Genomic DNA, 10,043 nt, shown 5'->3' with positions numbered 1-10,043 from the left:
AGTCTGGTAACATTTCTCAAAGTGAATTATTTAGTTTCTCATCTGGAAGCTGAGTCTCAGCTTCTTCGGCAATTGATCTAATCTGTATTTTTAGATGTATGTGGGGTTTTCTTTTCCCAAAAGGGCACGGAGGGAGGGTGTGTGTGCTTGTCCTTTCTTTCTGCCGGCTTTAGATTGTTGACACTTGTGAGTCTGTCATTCAAACCTACACGACGTGGGAGGGGTAGTAAAGTTACTTTGGTGAATGCTTACGTTTTGCAATACTCTGCTTTGGGGGTTGCATAGATATTCAGAGATTTACCGATGTTAACTGAGCATCTAATCAGGTACATGCTTGTCCACAAGCCCCTTTTGCAAGTGTGAATTGGGGTATTGCATGTGGAACAGTGATAATAGTGAGTGAGCTCACAGGCAGAGCCCAACAGCATGTGCGAGAAATACCTAAAGTTACCTCCTAGAGACCGGTAGCTACTTAATCTCAGTGTTTTTGCTTCCACTGAGGTTAATAATACATGCTTATTTCAAGTAAAGGATGTGTAAGTACAGATTGATTCAATATTCAGACTGAGCTTTGAGACCCTCTAGAACTAAACTGTTTAAGAGCAAACCTGTGCTGTCATCACTTCTTTCCATTCCCCTGTTACTTGGGGAGGCTGTGAGTTTGCCGCCTTCTCTCTGGTGAGGCTCTAAATTGTCCCAGGGATCAAGTGCTCAAGCTGAATTTATAAGCTGCAGTGCAAAGAGATCCAAAGGAAATAATCCACTTTAACAAATACACAGAAAATGTGCATCACTTTCTGTAACATCCCATCGTGATAGTCGTTTTCCCATTTCACATGCTTTAATGAATATATCCATGACCGTTTCAATTCCTTCTTGGAAAGGCTGGTGACAGAAAGGGCCTTATGCTTCTTCCCAGACCATGCCTATCCAGACCCATCATTTTATCAGGAACCAGCTGCTTGGCACAAGCCTTGCCAACTCAGCAACTCTGTCTACTCTTCCCTTGAGGAAACCATTCACCTTACCACCAAAGAGAGACAGGGGAAAAAAAATTCCATCTGTTCCAGCTCAGAGCTGGAAGCTTCATAATTGCAGAAGTACACAGCCTGCATATCAAATATTTTTGGTTTAGGAAGCACTTAGGGAGCATTTATTCTCCTTTTATTGTTGTTCTCTCGCTTGCAAGTGACTGTATGTCATCTCCTCTGGGATACAGTGCAAGGATTTCTGAGCAAATTTGTGGTTTAATGATGCCGAGGGGTGTTTAGAGCCCCAAATGCATCCTGGAAAAGTGGAGTGCTGTCCTATTGTGTGAAGTGTGGCAAAGGAGCGCCGGGGACTGCAGTGCACTGGTGCCCAGCACCACAGAAGTGATCTCTGTACCTCAACATTCATTTCTCTGGGACAGCTGAGGGGTGCAGAGTTAGCTCTGAGCTCATGTGTGTTTTCAGACTAAGATGTGCTGAATAATGCATGTGGAAAGAAGACTTGTCTTGGAAGCAAGTTTGTTTGTTAAACGTTGCATTACAGAAAGACCCTAAAAGAGAATATTATCAAATTACTCCTGTATTAAGCATCACTCCTTATCTCTTGATAGCAGCACCTTTCCCAGGTTGTTCTGCATCTGTATCCTTTCCCAAATTTCAGATGGTCCCCCCTGAGAGCTCTGTTTGCTGCTGCCTCCTTGGTGCCTGCTCTGCAGGGTGGGTGCTGGCTCTGGGGGGTTAGCACTGGCCCCATCACTGCCTGCTGACCTGGGAGGGCAAAACACTCCCCTATGGGCAACTCTGCCATGAGGCCTTCTTTTTCTTAGCACTATCCAAACTCAGTTTTGAAAGCCCCAGGTGGGAATTGCACGGGGGCTTAGCTTTGTGCAGCCTTTCTTACGGTTTTGTTTGCTGGTTCAAAGCATAGATGCAATTTCTAAGGGTAACTGCTTAGGTTCAGTGTCATCTGTCTAGTTTCAAAACAAGATGCTCTCAGGTGATTAGGCCAAGACACTCATTAGTCTGAGCCATGGCAGGAGACCAATGTATTCGTGAAGTGCCTTGAGGGTCTTCACCCTGTCTCTGAAACTTGGAGGATGCCTCGTCCCCAGGGACGGGCGCTTGCTTTGTCAGGAGGTGTGAGGCATATCCCATGGTTTGAGAAACGTGCCTCGCGGTGACAGGCTTCTGGAGATCAATCTGATTAGCTTATCAAAGGGAAGATTAGAAAGCAACCTGATGGTGCTGTTTAAATATGTTCACAGGGAGAAAGTACCAGGTACAAAGTATTCCTTAGGCTGGCGGAGAAGGGTATGACAGGAGCTGATGTCTGGCAGATTTGAAGAAATTATTCAAATGGTTAATCAAGAAGCGGCAGCAGCCTTGTGCATGTCTTGGGGTGTCACAGTGAGGATAATTCCTCTTAAATATGGTTTGCACAGAATAAATCTTGCAGGAGTCATTGCAAAAAGGCTTTGGGCCAAGTGCCTTTTGCCCCTCGGCTGCTGGCGTTGAGCTCTGCTGTATTCAGCCCTCAAATTGAATAGCGAGTGGTTCTGCGTTGTTTCTATTGCTGCCAAAAGGGAAAAAAAGTCCTAGAATAAACAGTGGGATGTTTGCAACCTTCTTACATTAGGCAGATTGAATAAACTGGCTCACAGTTGATTGTTTTTCTTCAGATCAGTCAGTGCCATTGCGTTTTTATTTATTTGATTTGGTGTGTGTAGTTCTGGGGCTTTGTTTTGTCTGGGATTTTTTTTGCAGTCATGACTTGTGCTGAGAGAGGAATGCAAACAGCTCTACCTTTCCTAAACATCCCTGCAGAGTTTACAGAACGCTGGGTCTTGGGATAACAAAAATAACAGGATGAATAAGCGGTGTGACTCAGGGAATACAAAGTCATTCATTATAAATAATGCTGAGCCTAATTCTCTTGTCTCTGAATGCCAAGTTAAATCACGGCACCAGAAGCAGGAGAGGTGCCTAGATGCAGTGCAGCTCCTGCTGGGACTGGGTACCTCCAGAGTCTGGGGGCTGCAATGAGGATCTGGGGACTTGGGGATTTGAGGATATGCACAGTAACCAGCCCTGTACAGTTCAGCACTTTCTAAGACTCCATCTTGTGCCCACTGGTGGCAAAAGCAAGTTTTCTGTTAACTTCAGCACTGCAGGATCTTTGGTTCCCCATCCAGGGATCCAGACTCAGGTGGTTTTGTCCTCTGTCAAACCTTGGATTTGCAAAAGAATGCAAAAAGAGCAAAGGAAAATGCCTTGCAGTTTGCATGCAGGCTGCCTCTCTGAGTAAGTGTGCTGCAGCCGGGGCGTCGCTCGGACTCACATCTTTTCGTTCCTTTCCTCCCTCCCTTTCCACATTATTTGCTTTCAGCATACACAAGAGGAGAACAGGGCAGGCAGCTCACAGCCATTGTAGAATATCCATGGTGAGCCTGGTGCCATCTCCGTGGCTTGTGTTCCCAAGGAACAGCTTCCTCCCAGTTTTCTGAGAAGACAACATGTGTTGGAGTTGTGTGGCATAGCTCAGGGGGAGGAATCAATAAAGAGAAGAAGCTTCTTTTGGTCATGCCTTACACTTGCAAACATGTTGTGGTTATTCCCTTTATGCAGGGGCCAAGACTCCTCACTAGTTATGTATGCTGTGCGCAGGTCAGTTGCCAAAAAAATAGATTTTGGGATATTCTTTACCAGAATATTACTTTAACTTCCTATCACCGTTATTTGGCACATTGTGGTGTTTCAGTGAACATATGGCACTGCATTAGCTAATGCAAACCCCTGTTTTCTTGAACTGGGTAAGTTATTTTCCACTAGCTCCCGTAGATCCTACTTACATTGTAGAATACTGCTAAATATTTAAATGTATTGAGGCGAATGGTGGAGCCTGCTCCTCCTTTTCATTCTTATGCAAGTGAGTTATGGCTATCTGTGAATACAAAATGCTGCCACAACCCTGGCAAAAAGGGAGACTGTTTCTGAACCTGCTGCTACAGTCTGGCCTTAAATTCAGTCCAGCTGAACCCTGTAATGTGTAATGAGCTGATTTCCAACCCATGGCAAGTAGAGAATCTGTTCATCTCCAAAATGTCTTTAAACATCACACTCTAATACCAACATCTTCAAAGAATTTGACTTTCTTCTTTTTCCTGCCATAACACATTGTCTTAAAACTGATCTCTTAATTGTATTGATTTTTCTTTGTTGGTTTTTTTTTTTTAGTTTTCTGCGTCAAAGCACTTCTTTAATCAAAAGTAAATTATGTAAAGGCCATTAGGGTCAGCCCAGCAAGCAAAATGAAAACTGCAATACATCATTTATTTGTAAATGTCAGTGAAACCTGCAGATCGATATCATAGAACCATGGAATGGTTTGGATTGGAAGGGACCTTAAAGCTCCTTCAGCTCCAACCCCTGCCACTGGCAGGGACACCTTCCACTGGAGCAGCTTGCTCCAAGCCCGGTCCAACCTGGCCTTGAGCACTGCCAGGGATGGGGCATCCCTGGAAGGCAAATACTTTCTAAATGTGGAGGATATTTTGTATTTGATATAAATCCTGGGGCAGCAGCTGGGCACTGCCCTGGGGATTGATATCTGTGCTCCACCCAGCCCTGGAGCTGAGCGTGCCACATCCAGCCCTTGGGAAAAGCCAAGTGCTCCACTACGTATTGCATTCTTTTCTTGGTGCTTTTCACGTATGTGCAAGTAGATGCCAAACCTTGAGTTTCCCACAGTCCGGACCCTGGATACCAACAGCTTGTTCAGTGGGTCCTGCCAAGACATGGGCTGGGAAGGGGCAAGTCATCTTTAGGCTCTTTAAACTTCATCTAGTGGCAGAAAAACTTGGTGGTTTATGATGGCGGGAAACCTGGTAGATCTGGAGCTGATCTCCCAGAGGCAAGCCCACTGCTCTGATGTCAACTGGAAACTTGACCTGAATTGCTCCCGAGTGCATCCAGACAGCAAGTAGGAAGCAGTCAGCCTTGGAAGGGTTAAACCTGACGTGCTGCTGTTCTGCCAGATAAAGAAGGAGGTGGTGTAATAAAGCACTCAGGTTTTACTTGCCTTTGGGGGAATACTTGCTAGATGCTGGAGCAGAAGCTTTCTGTCGGTGTCAGAAGTATCTGTCCATCTTTTTATAGACTTCTATTGGCCTGTACAGGTCATCTGGATGCTGCAAAAGGAAATGAAGGAGGATGTAAGAGCAGATAGGATCTGAGCTGCTGTCACTCTTAAATATTCCAAAAAAATGTTATGAGGGATGAGATGAAAATTGAGATTTTGCTGATGCTCTGTGGAAAATGTTTATAAAGAATAACAATGCTCTCCCCTGCTGAGGTGGTGGGCAGAGCTCTCCTGCCTGCGCAGAAAGCCCATCTACACCAAGCTGCTGCGTCCAGGGAGCAGGAAAATGGACTGGATTCATTGTGAATACAATCTCATGAGTGCATCCCTGCTGCAGCTTGGCCACAGCCTTGGGCTGAGCCCCAACTGTTGGGATGGGCAGTGGAGCAAAGGAACCTGTATGTGTTTGGTTTTTGCACTGGACTGGGGCAGATAACCTACCCCAGATCCTACCTGAGACCTTGTGAGCTCTTGGCTGAGCCTCACTGTTAACACAAGACCAATTGAGATGCTATAGCCAGCGCATGTTTCCTTCTCTGTGCCCAGAGGAAGGGAAGAGATTTCAGGCATCCCTGGCTGTGTTCTCATAGTGCACCAAGGAAGAAGGGTACCAAGGAGGGTGTTACGGCCTCTAAAACGTTGACCTCAAAGCACAGTGTCAGCAGGAAGAGACGGGCAGGGATGTTGCCGTGGTAAGACCACAGGTTAATGCTGACTGCTTCAGTCATTCGCAGGAGCTGCCGGTTATCCCGGTGCATGACATAGGATGAAAGGAGGAATGGTCTCGGTGGGGTGTGTAATAACGAGAGGCAGTGGTGTGGTTTGGCAGCACAAAGCGGGGACAGAGCGCTGCTGCTGGGTCTCGGGGGAGAGGTTATGGATGGGGGATGTGCTGGTTCCACGTCCACCCCTTCAGTAACTGTTGGTGCTGGTTAATGAAGGCAGACGCACAACGGCTGCTCTAATTACAATATGAAAATGGTGCGGAGCAGGAGGAGCCGGGGGAGGTGCTGCTGCGGTGCCAGGCTGGCTCCTTCCTGCAGGGAGAGGCCTCCATAGAGACAGCAGGGACGGGGAAACGCGGGGGTGAAGTGCTGATGTCAGTGTCCAGGCTCTGATTTTTACAAGGGGCCTTTCCTTTGCTTGTGCCCAGGCCTCAGCCTGGAGGCGTCCCAAGCATCTTGTGAGGTTGTTGGCATGGAAAAGCCCAGTGTCAGGGTGGCACTGACCAAAAAGCATGCGAGGTCAGTCAGAAACAGCTTCCCACTGCAGGACCTTCCCTTCCAAGCAAGAAATACTTCCATGAAGCAGCTCTTGGGATTAGGGAGTGCTGCCTCAAATATTCACCATTGAATACTTCTAGAAGTGGAGCCACTCAAGCCATGGGGGGTTCGAAGTGTTGACCAAATTACAGCTTTGCGTTCCATGTAGGAAATCACAGCAGGTTTATTCTTTTACTCACCTTTGCAATCAACAGATTGAAATGAGTGTGACAGCCAGGAACTGCAGCAGAAACCTTTGCAGTCCTGCTGTAAGAAGGTCTTGTTCCCAAAGCAAATTCTATTGCCTGGCTTTCTGAAATAGCAAAAGGAAAAGAGGGTTAAAAGCTATGAAACCGTGATGCCACTGAGGATAAAGCATCAAGAGCTTCTATGAAGTTATCATTAAAAAATAAAATAAAGATTTGAGAACAGCTTGGCCTGGAACAATATTTCAGGCATGGCTAGCTGTTAAAAATAAGCTAATTCAGAAGAGGCGCATTTAAATAAATATAATGCAAAGACATAATGGCACAGATAATAGTTTTGAATGGGGAATTCTAATGACTTTGAGGGCATTTTACAGGGCAATTAATACACATAAAAATGCTGCTCTATTCAACTGATGGAAAGAAAGGAAAATAAAGCAGGCAGGAAGAAAAAAGGGAGATGGTTGTGACTGGTAAAAATAGGGTTTGATTTTCTTTTCAATAGGATCACTGCTTACAAACATAATAAAAGGAAAAATAAGCATGTCAGGTTCTATAATGTGGCTTGTAAAATCCCGAGTGATTAGTTTCTAAAGAGGGGCAATTAGGCTCCTTTTGCATACGCACGTGACTCCTGTGCAGTGGGGCTTCCTCCGCTCCCTTCTTCTCTCCCTCTTTAGCACCAGTCTAAAAATACATCTCCCCCATTGAACCTCCAGCAGCATCCTGCTGCATTCAGACAGGGACATCCTGTGCTCCCTGAAGGCCAGATGGGGGCTTCTCGTTATTGGAGGGGAGCAGGGACTGCCTCAGGCCGGGTCAGGATCAGACCCTGGGTTTTGAAGAAGGGTGTTTCACAGGGGCTGGGTGTTCGCTGGCAGATGGGAGCCGAGAGCTGCCAGGGAGAGGCTTTTCCTAAAAATGCCAACTCCTTGTGAAGAAAGCAGCTTGGTGAAGTGCTCATGGGGAACTCCCATCCCTTTTCCATCTGTAACGTGAACTTTCACGTCACCAGTGAGCGCTTGGGCCCTCCTGTCCCGGGAGGGAGGGAGGAGGAGGATAGCAGTGAGTGCTGCTCCCAAATTTGTGCTTTCCCACATCTTCCAGCCCTGGCTTTTCTTCTGCTGCCCTGTGCATGGAAGGAGGGAAGGGTGTCCCGGAGCATGGCAGCCCTGTGCTGCTGAGCCGGCTCTTCCCCTCCTGGTTGCCCATTAGGAGCTGCTAACCTTGCAGGAGGGGTGGCTGGGGGACAGCACAGCTTGCTCATGTCTGTCCTGGGGTGGACCAGAGGCTCACAGTGGTTCCTATGGGCCCTGCAGGCCATAAAACTCACCCTGGTGCTCCCCTGCCATCTGCACCTTGGTGAGCTGCTCCTGTCCTTGAGAAAGAGCCTGTCCTGAGCTTGAGCTGTGATTTTGGAATGTATAAATAAATATTACATATGCTGCCAGATGGTTCATTAGCCAGTTGTTATGGCAATCAGCATCCCAGCCAATTAACAGCCTTTCTCATGGCTTTAAAAATGTCAATGGTAGGAACATTTAAATGCCCAAAGAAAAAACAGATTTGCTGTTGCATGGCCCTGAAACAAAAGGGATTTTCTGCAAGTTTAGAGAGAAAGGAGAAGAAATAAAGTCAGATTTTAAAATCCTTAGTGCTGAAGGAGTGAAAAGGTGTTGAGGGCTGTATCTTAATGGGAGAGGTTGTTGGGCATCCAGTGTTCTGGGTGACCACTTGGGAACCTTGGGAGGTACAGTCAGGGTGTGCCTGTGCGAGTGGAATAGCAGGAATTGTTTTGGGAGAGTTCTGAGTTCAGCACCCATGGGCACTGGAATTCCTGAGTTTGTTTTCAGGCTTGAAGGGAATGATAGACTGTGGCATCCCTGGAAGCTGCTGGCTACCTGTGCCTGGTAGGATGCTGCAGCAGAGTTGAGCTCAGGTGCAAGTTCAGGCCTCACAGGCTGGTGTTTTCATTTGGCTCCGAGGATCTGAGAGAGGTGGTGATGATACAGGGGAGTTTAAATTGCTCTTGTAGGCACAGCGTGGTGCTTACTGACAGTGGAGGATGGTGCAGTCAGAGAGGGATGGAATGGAAGGAGTAACTTACTCTTTGTGTTGTAACTCCTGGCACTTTCCTGGATTACATACAGTTTAAATAGTAAATAACCCTGGTTAGGCCTTAACAGATTCTTTCAAACCATGTTTTCTCTAGGTTGGTTGCACATCCATGTGCTATCAGTGCTCTGCCTCTCCAGCTTGTGTGAGAATGTGCTCTGCCTCTCACACTCTGTGTGAGAATGAAGTGATTCCATGGGAAGGCAAGACCTTTTCCTCCCAGGTTAGTGTTTGGCTGGGGAGAAAGCATTCCTTTCCCAAAGGCATCCTCTGCCTCTACCTTGCAAGCAGGTATCACAGAGTTGTCCAGAGTCCCTGTGAATGAATTGATGAAGGTAAAATTTGTCAAACCTCTTGTTCACAGGGGACCAGACAGGGCTTTTTCTCCCCTATGCCATGTTATGGGCCCTTCTCCCTGCTTTGGAAGACAGCATGGAACGGGAGCCTGGATTTGATGAGTCACAGGCTTAACGGAGTTGATTCTGCCTTTCTAATCTATGCTGTCTTTTGCAGCCGCTCAGAGCAGGAAAAAATAGCTCCCACAGACAATCAGAAGAGATTATTTTAATGAGAGCTCAAAAATGAGAAACAAATGGCTCAAATTGAGCCTTTAAACGTTTCTACATGTGTCTACAAGGAGCTGTGTGATGCTTGAATCAGCAGGTCTGCAGCAAGAGACAGCTCCTGTCAGGAGTTTAGGTTTCAGCTCTCTATTTTGTTTCCCAGTAGCTAAACTGAACATCCCAAGTGGAAGCTGCATGCTATCAGCAGCTCCATTTGCTGCTTGTAATTGTCTTTTATCTGCTGGAGTCGGCAGTGCCCAGCCTACATCTGTTCCTGATTCACTCAGTGTAAACGTCAGAGAGGGAAACAATCAGTTTTCCCATATGTGCCTGAACAGGCAGTAGGTGGGATGAAGCTGATGACCTTTCACAGCTCTTTCCTTTCTCTCTAGATTGTGTCCACCTTCTTGATGGCCACTCTTTGCTTATTAATTAGTTTTGAAGGTTTTTCTCCCTATGAAGTAAATATGAAGTACATGTTCAGTTGCTCTAATTAGATGAATATTTGACATGCTGAGAGACCTGGGCTTGTTCAGCCTGGAGAAGACTCCAAGGAGAACTTAGAGCAGCTCCAGTGCCTAAACAGGCTCCAGGAAACCTGGAGAGGGGCTTGGGACAAGGGCCTGTAGGGACAGGCCAAGGGGAATGGCTTTAACCTGCCTGAGGGGAGACTGAGATGAGCTCTTAGGCAGAAGCTCTTCCCTGGGAGGGTGCTGAGGCGCTGGCACAGGGTGCCCAGAGAAACTGTGGCTGCCCCATCCCTGGCAGTG

Source organism: Pezoporus flaviventris, unplaced genomic scaffold, assembly GCF_033815535.1.
Source record: "Pezoporus flaviventris isolate CSIRO_AGI_PZ_B2104156 unplaced genomic scaffold, CSIRO_AGI_Pfla_v1 ptg000069l, whole genome shotgun sequence".
Classification (NCBI taxonomy): domain Eukaryota; kingdom Metazoa; phylum Chordata; class Aves; order Psittaciformes; family Psittacidae; genus Pezoporus; species Pezoporus flaviventris.
The sequence above is the reverse complement of the archived record's forward strand: the minus strand, read 5'-3'. Positions refer to the sequence as shown.